A 16,245-nucleotide genomic window follows, 5' to 3' on the forward strand; every position below is an offset into this window, starting at 1 on the left:
CATCGAGGATAAAAAGATGGGGTTTATATCATATTGCATGAGTTTATCCCTCTACATCATGTCTTCTTGCTTAAAGCATTACTCCGTTCTTATGAACTTAATACTCTAGATGCATGCTAGATAGCGGTCGATGTGTGGAGTAATAGTAGTAGATGAAGGCAGGAGTCGGTCTACTTGTCACAGACGTGATGCCTATATACATGATCATACCTAGATATTCTCATAACTTTGCTCAATTCTATCAATTGCTCGACAGTAATTTGTTCACCCACCGTAATCTTATGCTATCTTGAGAGAAGCCACTAGTGAAAGCTATGGCCCCCGGGTCTATTTTCCATCATACAAGTTTCCAATCTATTTTATTTTACAATCTTTACTTACAATTTATATGATAAAAATACCAAAAATATTTATCTTATTATTATTATCTCTATCAGATCTCACTCTTGCAAGTGGTCGTAAAGGGATTGACAACCCCTTTATCGTGTTGGTTGTGAGGTTCTTATTTGTTTGTGTAGGTACGAGGTGACTCGCGCGTGGTCTCCTACTGCATTGATACATTGGTTCTCAAAACTGAGAGAAATACTTACGCTGCTTTGCTGCATCACCCTTTCCTCTTCAAGGGAAAACCAACGCATGCTCAAGAGGTAGCAAGAAGGATTTCTCGTGCCATTGCTGAGGAGATCTATGCCAAGTCAAGACATACGAAGTACCCATCACAACTCTTATCCTTCGCATTACACTATTTGCCATTTGCCTCTCATTTTCCTCTCCCCCACTTCACCCTTGCTGTTTTATTTGCCCTCTCTTTCCGTTCGCTTTTTCTTCGCTTGTTTGCTTGTGTGTTGGATTGCTCTCTTGTCACGATGGCTCAAGATAATACTAAATTGCGTGACTTTGCCAACACCAACAATAATGATTTTATTAGCACTCCGATTGCTCCTCTTACCGATGCTGAATCTTGTGAAATTAATACTGCTTTGCTGAATCTTGTCATGAAAGATCCGTTTTCTGGCCTTCCTAGTGACGATGATGCTACCCATCTAAACAACTTTGTTGATTTGTGCGATATGCAAAAGAAGAAATATGTGGATAATGATATTGTTAAACTTAAGCTATTTCCGTTTTCGCTTAGAGATTGTGCTAAAGCTTGGTTTTCGTCTTTGCCTAAAAATAGTATCGATTCATGGAATAAGTGCAAAGATGCTTTTATCTCTAAGTATTTTTCCTCCTGCTAATATCATCTCTCTTAGAAATGATATTATGAATTTTAAGCAACTTGATCATGAGCATGTTGCACAATCTTGGGAGAGGATGAAATTGATGATACGTAATTGCCCTACATATGGATTGAATTTATGGATGATTATACTAAAAATTTATGCCGGTTTGAATTTTTCTTCTAGAAATCTTTTAGATTAGGCCGCGGGAGGCACTTTTATGGAAATCACTTTAGGAGAAGCTACCAAACTCCTAGATATTATTATGGTTAATTATTCTCAATGGCACACTGAAAGATCTACTAGTAAAAAGGTGCATGCAATTGAAGAGATTAATGTTTTGAGTGGAAAGATGGATGAACTTATGAAATAGTTTGCTAATAAGAGTGATCCTACTAATCCTAATGATATGCCTTTGTATACTTTGATTGATAATAATAATGTATCTATGGATGTGAATTTTGTTGGTAGGAACAATTTTGGTAATAACGCGTATAGAGGTAATTTTAATCCTAGGCCGTTTCCTAGTAATTCCTCTAATAATTATGGTAATTCCTACAACAATTCTTATGGAAATTATAATACGATGCACTCTGATTTTGAATCTAATATTAAAGAATTTATTAGTTTGCAAAAGAGTTTCAATGCTTTGATTGAAGAAAAATTGTCTAAGATTGATGAGTTGGCTAGGAACGTGGATAGAATTTCTCTTGATATTGATTCTTTGAAACTTAGATCTATTCCACCTAAGCATGATATCGATTAGTCTCTCAAATCTATGAGAATTTCCATTGATGAGTGCAAAGAAAGAACCGCTAGGATGTGTGCAAAACAAGATTGCTTTGTGAAAGCGTGTTCTTCTAGTTTCCATGATAATAATGATGAAGATCTAAAAGTTATTGATGTGTCCCCTATTAAATCTTTGTTTTGCAATATGAATCTTGATAATGATGGGACTGGAGATGAGTCAACTTTAGTTAGAAGGCGTCCCAATGATTAGGAGTTTTCAGATCTTGATGCAAAAATTGATAAAAGTGGGATTGGAGAGGTCAAAACTTTAAATAGCAATGAAGTGGGATGGAAGAGGTTAAAACTTTACATAACAATGAACCCACTATCTTGGATTTCAAGGAATTTAATTATGATAATTTCTCTTTGATAGATTGTATTTCCTTGTTGCAATCCGTGCTAAATTCTCCTCATGCTTATAGTCAAAATAAAGCTTTTACTAAACATATCGTTGATGCTTTAACGCAATCTTACGAAGAAAAACTTGAGTTGGAAGTTTCTATCCCTAGAAAACTTTATGATGAGTGGAAAACTATAGTTAAAATAAAAGTTAAAGATCATGAATGCTATGCTTTGTGTGATTTGGGTGCTAGTGTTTCAATGATCCCAAAAAACTTTGTGTGATTTGCTAGGTTTCCGTGAATTTGATGATTGTTCTTTAAACTTGCCCCTTGCAGATTCCACCATTAAGAAACCTATGGGAAGAATTAATGATGTTATTATTGTTGCAAATAGGAATTATGTGCCCTTAGATTTCATTGTTCTTGATATAGATTGCAATCCTTCATGTCCTATTATTCTTGGTAGACCTTTCCTTAGAACGATTGGTGCAATTATTGATATGAAGGAAGGAAATATAAGATTCCAATTTCTGTTAAGGAAGGGCATGGAACAGTTCCCTAGAAAGAAAAATAAATTACCATATGAATCTATTATGAGAGCCACTTATGGATTGCCTACCAAAGATGGCAATACCTAGATCTATCCTCGCTTTTATGCCTAGCTAGGGGCGTTAAACGATAGCGCTTGTTGGGAGGCAACCCAATTTTATTTTTATTCATTTCCTTTTGTTTCTATTTAGTAATAAATAATTTATCTAGCCTCTGTTTTGGTTGTGTTTTTGTGTTTAATTAGTGTTTGTGCCAAGTAGAACCGTTGGGAAGACTTGGGGAAAGTCTTTTTGATTTTGCTGTAAAAAAACAGAAACTTTAGCGCTCACGAGAATTGATGCCATTTTTTACTGGAGAGTGCTATTTAGTTAATTCGTTTTTCAGATGATTAAAAGATAAATTCCTCACTTCCATAAATTTATTTTAGAATTTTGGGGGTTCCATAAGTATTCGAAACCTACAGATTACTACAGACTGTTCTGTTTTTGACAGATTCTGTTTTTCGTGCGTTGTTTGCTTATTTTGATGAACCTATGGCTATTTATAGAGTTTATGAACCATAGAAAAGTTGGAATATAGTAGGTTTAACACCAATTTAAATAAATAATGAGTTAATTACAGTACCTTGAAGTGGTGGTTTGTTTTCTTTTACTAACGGAGCTCACGAAGATTTCCTTTTAAGTTTTGTGTTGTGAAGTTTTCAAGTTTTTGTTTAAGATTTGATGGATTATGGAACAAGGAGTGGCAATAGCCTAAGCTTGGGGATTCCCAAGGCACCCCAAGGTAAAATCCAAGGACAACCAAAAGCCTAATCTTGGGGATTCCCCGGAAGGCATCCCCTCTTTTGTCTTCGTCCATCGGTAACTTTACTTGGAGCTATATTTTTATTCGCCACATTATATGTGTTTTGCTTGGATCGTCTTGTATGATTTGAGTCTTTGCTTTTTAGTTTACCACAATCATATTTGCTGTACACACCTTTTGGGAGAGACACGCATGAATTGGAATTTATTAGAATACTCTATGTGCTTCACTTATATCTTTTGAGTTGGATAATTTTTGCTCTAGTGCTTCGCTTATATCTGTTAGAGCATGGCGGTGGTTCTATTTTATAAAAATAATTGATCTCTCATTCTTCACTTATATCATTTTGAGAGTCCTTTAGAACAGCATGGTAATTCACCTTGATTATAAATTATAAATGCTAAGATAAGTTGGATGCTTGATAGATTGTTTCGAGATATAAAGGTGGTGATATTAGAGGTGTGGTAGTTGAGTAATTTTGAAATTGATGAATATTTGTGTTGAAGTTGGCAAGTCCCGTAGCATGCACGTATAGTAAACATTATGTGACAAATTTGAAGCATGGGGTGTTCTTTGATTGCTTTCCTTATGAGTGGCGGTCGGGGACGAGCGATGGTCTTTTCCTACCAATCTATCCCCCTAGGAGCATGCGTGTAGTGCTTTGTTTTGATGACTTGCAGATTTTTGCAATAAGTATGTGAGTTCTTTATGAGTAATGTTGAGTCCATGGATTATACGCACTCTCACCCTTCCATCATTGCTAGCCTCTTTGGTACCGTGCATTGCCCTTTCTCACCTTGAGATTTGGTGCAAACTTCGCCGGTGCATCCAAACCCTGTGATATGATACGCTCTATCACACATAAGCCTCCTTATATCTTCCTCAAAACAGCCACCGTACCTACCTATTATGGTATTTCCATAGCCATTCCAAGATATATTGCCATGCAACTTTCCACCGTTCCATTTATTATGACACGCTTCATCATTGTCATATTGCCATGTATGATCATGTAGTTGACATCATATTTGAGGCAAAGCCACCGTTCATAATTTTTCATACATGTCACTCTTGATTCATTGCATATCCCGGTACACCGCCAAAGGCATTCACATAGAGTCATATTTGGTTCTAAGTATTGAGTTGTAATGCTTGAGTTGTAAGTAAAAAGAAGTGTGATGATCATCATTATTAGAGCATTGTCCTAGTGAGGAAAGGATGATGGAGACTATGATTCCCCCACAAGTCGTGCTGAGACTCCGGACGAAAAAAAGAGAAAAAAGGCCAAAAGAAAAAAGAAAATAAAGAAGGCTCAAATAAAAAAAGAGAAAAAGAGAGAAGGGACAATGTTACTATCCTTTTTCCACACTTGTGTTTCAAAGTAGCACCATGATATTGATGATAGAGAGTCTCCTATGTTGTCACTTTCATAATCTTGTGGAAAATTTTCATTATAGAACTTGGCTTGTATATTCCAATGATGGGCTTCCTCAAATGCCCTAGGTCTTCGTGAGCAAGCGAGTTGGATGCACACCCACTTAGTTTCTTTGATGAGCTTTCATATATTTATAGCTCTAGTGCATCCGTTGCATGGCAATCCCTACTCCTTGCATTGACATCAATCGGTGGGCATCTCCGTAGCCCATTGATTAGCCACGTGATATGTCCATTTTGCATCATTCTTTTATATTGATATTTATTGCATTATGGGCTGTTATTACATATTATGTCACAATACTTATGCCTATTCTCTCTTATTTTACAAGGTTTACATAAAGAGGGAGAATGCTGGCAGCTAGGATTGTGGGCTAGAAAAGGAGCAAATATTAGAGACCTATTCTGCACAGCTCCAAAAGTCCTGAAACTTCACGGAAGTTATTTTCAGAATATATAAAAAATACTGAGCGCAAGAAGTACCAGAGGGGGGCCACTCACCAGCCACGAGGGTGGGGGCGCGCCCCCTACCTCGTGGGCCCCCTGGTGGCCCTCCGATGTCCATCTTTTGCTATATGGAGTCTTTCATTGAGGAAAAAATAATAAGCAAGCTTTCGGGATGAGACTCTGCCGCCATGAGGCAGAACCTTGGTAGAACCAATCTAGGGCTCTGGCGGAGCTGTTCTACCGAGGAAACTTCCCTCTGGGAGGGGGAAATCATCACCAACGCTCCCCTCATCGGGAGGGGGCCAATCTCCTTCAGCATCTTCACCAGCACCATCTCCTCTCAAACCCTAGTTCATATCTTGTAACCAATTCTTGTCTCTAAGTCTGGGATTGGTACCTGTAGGTTGCTAGTAGTGTTGATTACTCCTTGTAGTTGATGCTAGTTGGTTTACTTGGTGGAAGATCATATGTTCATATCCTATATGCACATTAATACCCCTCTGATTATGAACATGAATATGCTTTGTGAGTAGTTACGTTTGTTCCTGAGGACATGGGAGATGTCTTGCTATTAGTAGTCATGTGAATTTGGTATTCGTTCGATATTTTGATGAGATGTATGTTGTCTCTCCTCTAGTGGTGTTATGTGAACGTCGACTACATGACACTTCAACATTATTTGGGCCTAGAGGAAGGCATTGGGAAGTAATAAGTAGATGATGGGTTGCTAGAGTGACAAAAGCTTAAACCCTAGTTTATGCGTTGCTTCGTAAGGGGCTGATTTGGATCCATATGTTTCATGCCATGGTTAGGTTTACCTTAATACTTTTGTTGTAGTTGCGGATGCTTGCAATAGAGGTTAATCATAAGTGGGATGCTTGTCCAAGTAAGGACAATACCCAAGCACGGGTCCACCCACATACCAAATTATCAAAGTACCGAACGCGAATCATATGAACGTGATGAAAACTAGCTTGATGATAATTCCCATGTGTCCTCGGGAGCGCTTTGTTCTATATAAGAGTTTGTCCAGGCTTGTCCTTTGCTACAAAAAGGATTGGGACACCTTGCTGCACTTTATTTACTTTTATTACTTGTTGCTCATTACAAATTATCTTATCACAAAACTAACTATTACCTATAATTTCAGTGCTTGCAGAGAATACCTTGCTGAAAACCGCTTATCATTTCCTTCTGCTCCTCGTTGGGTTCGACACTCTTACTTATCGAAAGGACTATGATAGATCCCCTATACTTGTGGTTCATCAAGACTCTTTTCTGGCGCCGTTGCCGGGGAGTGAAGCGCCTTTGGTAGGTGGAATTTGGTATGGAAAAATATATATAGTGTGCTAAAGTTTACTGTCACTTGTTACTATGGAAAGTAATCCTCTGAGGGGCTTGTTCGGGGTATCTTCACCCCGACCAGTAGAGCAAAGAGTTGCTCCTCAACCTACTGAACCTACTGAAAATGAAAATGTCTACTTTGAAATTCCTTCGGGTATTATAGAAAAACTGCTAGCTAATCCTTTTGCAAGAGATGGAACATTACATCCTGATGAGCACCTAATATATGCGGATGAAGTTTGTGGATTATTTAAGCTTGCAGGTATGCCTGATGATGTTATCAAGAAGAAGGTATTCCCTTTATCTTTGGAGGGAAATGCATTGAAATGGTATAGGCTATGTGATGATATGGGATCATGGAACTACAAACGATTGAAATTGGAATTTCATCAGAAGTTTTATCCTATGCATCTAGTTCATCGTGATCGCAATTACATATATATTTTTTGGCCTCGCGAAGGATAAAGCATCGCTCAAGCTTGGGGAGGCTTAAATCAATGTTATATTCATGCCCCAATCATGAGCTCTCAAGAGAAATGATTATCCAAAAAAATTATGCTCGGCTTTCTGATAACAATCGCACCATGCTCAATACTTCTTGTGCTGGCTCTTTTATGATGAAGACTATTGAATTCAAATGGGATTTATTGGAAAAAATTAAACACAACTCTGAAGATTGGGATCTCAACAAAGGTAAGGAGTCAGGTATGAAACCTAAGTTTGATTATGTTAAATCTTTTATGGATACCGATGTTTTCCGTAAATTTAGCACTAAATATGGACTTGACTCTGAGATAGTAGCTTCTTTCTGTGAATCTTTTGCTACTCATGTTGATCTCCCTAAGGAGAAGTGGTTTAAATATCATCCTCCCATAGAAGTAAAAGTAGCTGCACCTATTAAAGTTGAAGAAAAGACTATCACTTATAATGATCCTATTGTTCCTACTGCTTATGTTGAGAAACCACCTTTTCCTGTTAGGATAAAAGATCATGCTAAAGCTTCAACTGTGGTTCGTAAAGGCAATATTAGAACCTATACACCTCCTAAGCAAGTTAAAGTTGAACCTAATATTGCTATTGTTAAGGATCTCTTGGCTGATAATATTGATGGGCATGTTATTTATTTCTATGATGAAACTGCTAGAATTGCTAAACCTTGTGCTAAAGATAAACATAGACTTGTGGTAGGCATGCCTGTTGTTTCTATTAAAATAGGAGATCATTGCTATCATGGCTTGTGTGATATGGGTGCTAGTGCTAGTGCAATATCTATTGACTTATACAAAGAAATTATGCACGATATTGCACCTACTGAGTTAGAAGATATTGATGTCACAATTAGACTTGCCAATAGAGATACTATTTCACCAATTGGGATTGTTAGAAATGTTGAGGTCTTGTGTGGGAAAACTAAATATCCTGCTGATTTTCTTGTTCTTGGTTCCCCACAAGATAGCTTTTGTCCCATTATATTTGGTAGACCCTTCTTAAACACTGTTAATGCTAGGATAGACTACAAAAAGGATGTTGTTACTATTGGTTTAGGTGATATATCTCATGAGTTCAACTTTTCTAAATTTCATAGACAACACCGTGAAGAGGAATTGCCTAGTAAATATGAAATTATTGGTCTTGCTTCTATTGCCGTACCTCCTAGTGGTCCTTTAGAACAATATTTGCTAGACCATGAAAATGATATGTTTATGAATGAAAGAAGGGAAATAGATGAGGTGTTCTTTAAATAGGGACCTATTCTGAAACACAACTTGCCTGTTGAAATCTTAGGGGATCCTCCTCCACCCAAGGGTGATCCCATGTTTGAGCTTAAATCATTGCCTGATACTCTTAAATATGCTTATCTTGATGAAAAGAAGATATATCCTGTTATTATTAGTTCTAACCTTTCAGAGAAGGAGGAAGACAAATTATTGAAAATTTTGAAGAAGCACCGTGCTGCTATTGGATATACTCTTGATGATCTTAAGGGCATTAGTCCCACTCTATGTCAACACAAAATAAATTTGGAGAAAGATGCCAAACCAATTATTGATCACCAACGATGACTGAATCCTAAGATGAAAGAAGTGGTAAGAAAAGAAATACTAAAGCTCCTTGAGGCAGGTATAATTTATCCTGTTGCTGATAGTCAGTGGGTAAGTCCTGTCCATTGTGTTCCTAAGAAGGGAGGTATTACTGTCGTTCCTAATGATAAAGATGATAATTCCGCAAAGAATTATTATAGGTTATAGGATGGTAATTGATTTCCACAAATTAAATAAGGCTACTAAACAAGATCATTACCCCTTACCTTTTATTGATCAAATGCTAGAAAGATTATCCAAACATACACATTTTTGCTTTCTAGATGGTTATTCTGGTTTCTCTCAAATACCTGTATCAACTGATGATCAATCTAAGACCACTTTTACTTGCCCTTTCGGTACTTTTTCTTATAGACGTATGCCTTTTGGCTTATGTAATGCACCTGCTACCTTTCAAAGATGCATGATGGCTATATTTTCAGATTTTTGTGAAAAGATATGTGAGGTATTCATGGATGGTTTCTCCGTTTATGGATCCTCTTTTGATGATTGCTTAAGCAACCTTGACCGAGTTTTGCAGAGATGTGAAGAAACTAACCTTGTCTTGAATTGGGAGAAATACCACTTTATGGTTAATGAAGGTATTGTCTTGGGGCACAAAATTTCTGAAAGAAGCACTGAAGTTGATAAAGCTAAAGTTGATGCTATTGAAAAGATGTCATGTCCCAAGGACATCAAAGGTATAAGAAGTTTCCTTGGTCATGCCGACTTTTATAGGAGGTTCATTAAGGACTTCTCAAAAATTTCTCGACCTCTGACTAATTTATTACAAGAAAATATACCGTTCGTCTTTGATGATGATTGTGTAGAAGCATTTGAAATACTTAAGAAAGCATTAATCTCTGCACCTATTGTTCAGCCACCTGATTGGAATTTACCTTTTGAAATTATGTGTGATGGTAGTGATTATGCTGTGGGTGCTGTTCTAGGGCAAAGAGTTGATAAGAAATTAAATGTTATCCAATATGCTAGTAAAACTCTAGACAATGCCCAAAGAAATTATGCTACAACCGAAAAAGAATTCTTAGCAGTTGTATTTGCTTGTGATAAGTTCAGACCTTATATTGTTGATTATAAAGTAACTATTCACACGAATCATGCTGCTATTAAATATCTTATGGAAAAGAAAGATGCTAAACCTAGACTTATTAGATGGGTTCTTGTAAGTGCATCTAGTGCTACCCCTAGTTGGTTTTGGGGTATTGACGACAAACCTAGTTGAGGGACTAATGTGTTTGTGAGAATTGCAGGATAACACAGGTAGAAGTACCTCATTGATTCGGTTTTCCTACCAGAGATGACCCCTAAAAATGTATGAAGACATTGAAGTCAAAGGTGGTATATGAAGATATTCACATTGAAGACTATGACAAGAGAAGACACCACATGAAGCCTATGGAGCTCGAAGACTTATATCTTTCGTAGTTCTTTTTCTTCTGTGTTGAGTCATAGGAACCACCGTACTGTTAAGTGGGGTCCAAGAGAACCAGTCAGAATGACTGAAGTGATGCTTAAACAAAACCTATGTCTTCGAGTGAAGACTTTGAGAGCGAATCTTGTCCAGAGTCGGGCAAGTCAGCTTTGCTTGAAGCCCAAGTAAAGTTGCCGTGTGAGTTTGAAATCTGACCGTTGGAACACGTGTCAGTTCCTTAGTGACCCAGGGTCATTTCGGACAAATCAAGTCGGGTTGCCAAGTGGCTATAAATAGCCCACCCCCTACAACCATAAACGGTTGGCTGCTCAGATTCAGAGTACGGCTTTTGTCGTTTGAGAGCAACCCACCTCGAAGCCTTTGAGAGAGAATTCCTTGCGAGGATAAAGCCCTAACCACCCAGAGCCAAAGAGAATTAGGCATCACTTAAGTCTTCTTGTCTGTGTGATCTGAAGACTTATTACACTTGAGGACTGTGCATCCTCCAGCCGGTTAGGCGTCGCGTTCTGAGCATCCAAGAGACATTGTGGATTGCCGGTGAACGAAGTCTGTGAAGGTTTGGGAGTCTACCTTGAAGACTTACCAGAGTGATTGGGCGAGGTCTGTGTGACCTTAGCTCAAGGGGAATACGGTGAGGACTGGGTGTCCTGAGCTGCGTGTTCAGGACTGGGTGTCCGGGACTGTGTGTCCTAAGGTTTAAATACCTAGCCGCCCTAACCAGACGTACAGTTGTCACAGCAACTGGAACTGGTCCAACAAATCATTGTCTTCAGCGAGTCACTGGTTTCATCTTCCCTTCCCTTTACTTACTGTTACTCCTTGTGAAGTCATTGTATGTTCGCACTATCTTTTGTCTTCACTGAGTGACTGCGTGTTCTGTGTGGCTTCACAATATCTTCCTACCTGATCCTTACTACATTGCTGCTATTAGTCATTGTGCTTTCACTCTATTGAATACTTGACTATGGCTTGCCTAGTGTAGTCTACCTTCCGCTGCAGGGTAATAGGTTTATTTCTATCGTTTGTCTTCATAACTTCCACGTTTTGAAGACTTTCATAAAAATCGCCTATTCACCCCCCCTCTAGTCGATATAACGCACTTTCAATTGGTATCAGAGCAAGGTGCTCCCTTGTTCTGTGTGATTCGGTTTAACCACCTGGAGTTTTAGCTATGTCGACTGCAGGGATAATTAAAGTCTCCGCTGCGTGCCCCGTCTTCGATGGAACTGAATATCCCTACTGGAAGAATAAGATGCGCATGCATCTTGAAGCCATTGACGTCGACCTATGGTATGTCGTCAAGAACGGCGTTCCCAAGGCTGGAGAAGGTGTCACTGCTGCTGATGTCAAGAAGTTCGTTCAACTGGACTCTACTGCCAAGAATATCATCTGTGGTCATCTGACCAAAGGACAGTATGGCCGTGTGAGTGCTTTGGAAACATCTAAGCTGGTCTGGGACTGGCTCTCCAAGGTCAATGAAGGCGTCTCAACCCAGAGAGATCAGAGAATCAGTGTCCTTCGCAACCTCTTCAACCGCTTCAAGCGAAATGACAATGAGAATGTCCAGCTCACATTTGACCGACTCACTGACATCACAAATGAGCTTCAAGCCCTCGGCGCTACTGAGATCACCAAACATGAAGTCGTCAAGACACTACTGAGATCACTTGATAGTTCGTTTGACACCCTAGCCCTGATGATTCAAGAACGTCCTGATTTCAAGACACTCGAGCCGTCTGACATACTTGAGAGGCTCAACACACATGAGTTTCAGCTTTCTGAGAAAAGAGATATCTACGGTCCAAACTATGGGCGAACTCGTGCCTTGAAGGCAAAAGCTGTCTCCTCATCTGAAGAAGAATCTGACAGCAGTTCGGATGATCCTGAAGACATTGGAAGGGAACTTGCTATGCTTGTGAAGAAGTTCCAAAAATTCACCAAGAAGAAAGGTTTCAGAAAGTCTTCCCGATCAAGCTCAAGGAATGATGAAGCTTCTGCTCACGACTACAAGAAGAAAACATGTCACAAGTGCAAGAAACCTGGCCACTTCATCTCTGAGTGTCCACAGTGGGACAATGAGAACAAAAAGAAGAAGAAGAGCAAGGAATATGACTCTGACGACAAGAAGAAGAAGAAATACTCAAAGTCTTCTTCCAAGTCTTCCTCAAAGTCTTCATCACACAAGAAGAGCTCATCTGGCAAGGCACGTGCGTTTGTTGGCAAGGAAATGGATTCAGAGGAGGAGTCCGCTTCTGAGGAGGCGGAGGTGGAGTCTGAGGAGGAGTCCGATTCAGGCGTCGCAAGTCTGGCTACAGCATACGTTGCCAAGTCCATCTTCAACACTGAAGACAATGACTTCATCACCGACACCGATGCAAATGACAAGGACTACTCCGCTTCTACCTACTGCTTCATGGCACGCGGTGCCAAGGTAAACACACGCACTACTCACTATCAAACATCTAGTGACGATGACTCTGATTGTGGTTCAAAACCCAGCTACAAAACACTTGCTAAAATTGCAACTGAACAACAGAAAGCTATGGAACATATTCAAAAACTGTTAGACAGAAGCGATGATCTGTTAGGTGCTGAAATGACTCGATCTGAATCCTTAATTGAAGACATAAAAAATCTTCACGTTAAGTATCAGGAACTTGAAAGTCGTCATGAAACTCTCTCAACAACTCATGAAAAGCTTTCCTATGATTATCTTCAAAGGAAGCAAGATCTTGAGAAATTGAGAGCGGCTCATGAAGATCTTCAAAAGGAAAACGAGTCACTTCGCGCCAAACAGATCAGTTCCGCTCAGGAAGGATTTGAACCACCATGTCTTAAATGCATTGAGCGTGATAATGCTACTTCTGTTGCTGAATGTTCTACTGCTACTACTGTTGCAATATCTTCAACTGTTGATGTGGTAACTAACCCCTCTGCTGAGGATACCACTGCTATTGCTGATGAGAATGCTAGGTTGAAGACATTGCTTGAAACAGGGATGTACAAAAGTCTTAAAGGGCATCAGACACTATGTGATGTCCTCAAAAAGCAGATTCTGAACCGAAACCCGAGGAAAGAGGGTGTTGGGTTCGTAAGGAAAATGAATGCTGATGGCTCTTACTGGAAACCTGAGCAGTACCCCAAAACCACGTGGGTTGCTGCAAAGGAACCTTCAGCAGATCCATCCAATCTATCTGGCTTCACTTGTGCTAACCCCATTATCATTGATGAATCCCTTGATGCAAACTATAAACTGTTTAAGAATCAGAATGGTGAAGTGTTTGCCAGGTACATTGGTACTAACTGCAGGAATGGACCGCCTATGAAGAAGATCTGGGTTCCGAAAAGGTGTCTGGAGAATCTTCCTGTGAATGTCATCATGACACCTCACGTGAAGAAGACAAACCTCAGACCAAAGGCTTCATACGGTCCAAAGGCTTCATACAGACAGAGGACTCACCTGAGTCGCACTAACGCAAATGTTTTGCAGGGAAACCATACTCAGGCATATGAATATGAGAGCGGTTCATCAAACCGCCATGTTCATAAGACCAAGAACTATTCTGCTTATTCTTATGAGTACTATTGTCCGCCTGCAAGACTGTTTGCTAGGGCTCCAAAGCCAAAGTTCTCAGATGCTGCACTTAGACTTATTGCTTCTAAGCCACCCTTGAAGATGTGGGTGGCTAAGAAAGCTTAACTCTCTTTTGCAGGGAAAGGTCTCCAGCAGAAAACCAAAATCGTCTGACGCTATTGCTGGGGACCTTAAACATCTTGTAGGGCGCAAGATCAAATGCCCGAATGGTCTTACTATGTACTTCGTTCCTGAATCGCTTGCTACTCTCCCTATTAGTCCTAATCTGGATCTAAGCTTTCATAACCCACTGGTTCGTCAAATGTTTTTGCTTCACAATGCTCTTCGTGAAGCCTATCCCCCTAACTGCACTGTAGGGTACGACACCAGCGTCTTCAGAATGGATTATTGATAGTGGGTGTACAAATCACATGACTGGCAAAAGAAGCCTTCTTATGGACTCAACCTTACGTCCATCCGACAAGAGCCACATCACATTTGCTGACACTGGTAAAAGTAAGGTATTGGGTCTAGGTAGAGTTGCAATCTCAAGGGATCAACACATGGATAAAGTCATGCTTGTTGAATCCCTTGGCTTCAACTTAATGTCTGTCTCAATGCTTTGCGATTTAAACATGATCGTAATATTTGGAAAATATCGTTGCCTTGTTCTAATGGAATCTGACAAGTCTCTAGTATTTGAAGGGTATCGAAAAGATGATTTGTACGTGGTAGATTTCTCAGCAGGACCACAGCTTGCCGTATGTCTTCTAGCAAAAGCTTCAGAATGCTGGCTCTGGCATCGGAGGCTTGGGCATGCTGGCATGAGGAACCTCCACACCCTGGCAAAGAAGAAGCATGTCATAGGCATCGAGGGCGTCAAGTTCAAGAAAGATCACTTATGCGGTGCCTGTGAGGCAGGAAAGATGACGAGGGCCAAACATCCCTCGAAGACAATCATGACCACTACTCGACCCTTCGAACTGCTTCACATGGATCTTTTCGGTCCCACTCATTACTCAACTCTTACTACTACTGCTTGTCTCTATGGCTTTGTCATTGTTGATGATTATTCTAGATATACTTGGGTGCACATAATCCTTTACAAGACTGAAGTGCAGGATGTCTTCAGACGCTTCGCCAATCGAGCAATGAACAACTATGGCGCCAAGATAAAGCATATCAGAAGTGACAATGGCACTGAATTCAAGAACACTGGCCTTGATACATATCTTGATACCTTGGGCATCACACATGAATTCTCAGCCCCGTACACGCCACAGCAGAATGGGGTCGTCGAACGCAAGAACAGAACACTCATTGAGATGGCCAGAACGATGCTAGATGAATACAAGACTCCAAGAAAATTCTGGCCTGAAGCCATTGATACTGCATGCCATACAATCAATCGTGTTTATCTTCACAAGCTTCTGAACAAGACATCTTATGAGCTCCTTACTGGCAAGAAGCCAAATGTCAGTTACTTCAGAGTATTTGGCGCCAGGTGCTGGATCAAGGACCCACATCACACCTCAAAGTTTGCACCAAAAGCACATGAGGGTTTTATGCTTGGATATGGAAAGGATTCGCACTCCTACAGAGTCTTCAATCTCTTTCATTACAAAGTGGTTGAAACAGTGGATGTGCGGTTCGATGAGACCAACGGTTCACAAAGAGAGCAACTGCCAAATGTGCTAGATGAAGTTCCATCCAGTGAATCAATCAAGCTAATGGGAACTGGAGAAATTATACCTTCTGAAGCTCATCCTGAAGAAGAACTTATCATCTCAGCACCTGATCAACATGAAGACAATGCTCAGCCTGAAGACATTCCTTCTAACAACGACAATGATCAGCAAGAGCAAAATCTTCGCCCTGTACATCCTCGCGTTGCCAATGAAGTGCAGATTGAAAGAATAATTGATAGCATCAATGCACCCGGTCCACTCACTCGTTCAAGGGCAACTCAGCTAGCAAATTTCTGTGGGCACTTCGCATTCGTCTCAATAACAGAACCCAAGAAAGTTGAAGAAGCCTTCATGGAACCTGAATGGATTCAAGCTATGCAAGACGAGCTTCAACAGTTTGAGCTGAATAATGTATGGGAACTGGTCAAGCGTCCCGATCCTCGGAAGCACAACATAATAGGCACCAAATGGATATACCGCAACAAGCAAGATGAGCATGGTCAAGTTGTCAGAAACAAAGC

The sequence above is a fragment of the Triticum aestivum genome, chromosome 1A (assembly GCF_018294505.1).
Source record: "Triticum aestivum cultivar Chinese Spring chromosome 1A, IWGSC CS RefSeq v2.1, whole genome shotgun sequence".
NCBI classification, from domain to species: Eukaryota; Viridiplantae; Streptophyta; class Magnoliopsida; order Poales; family Poaceae; genus Triticum; species Triticum aestivum.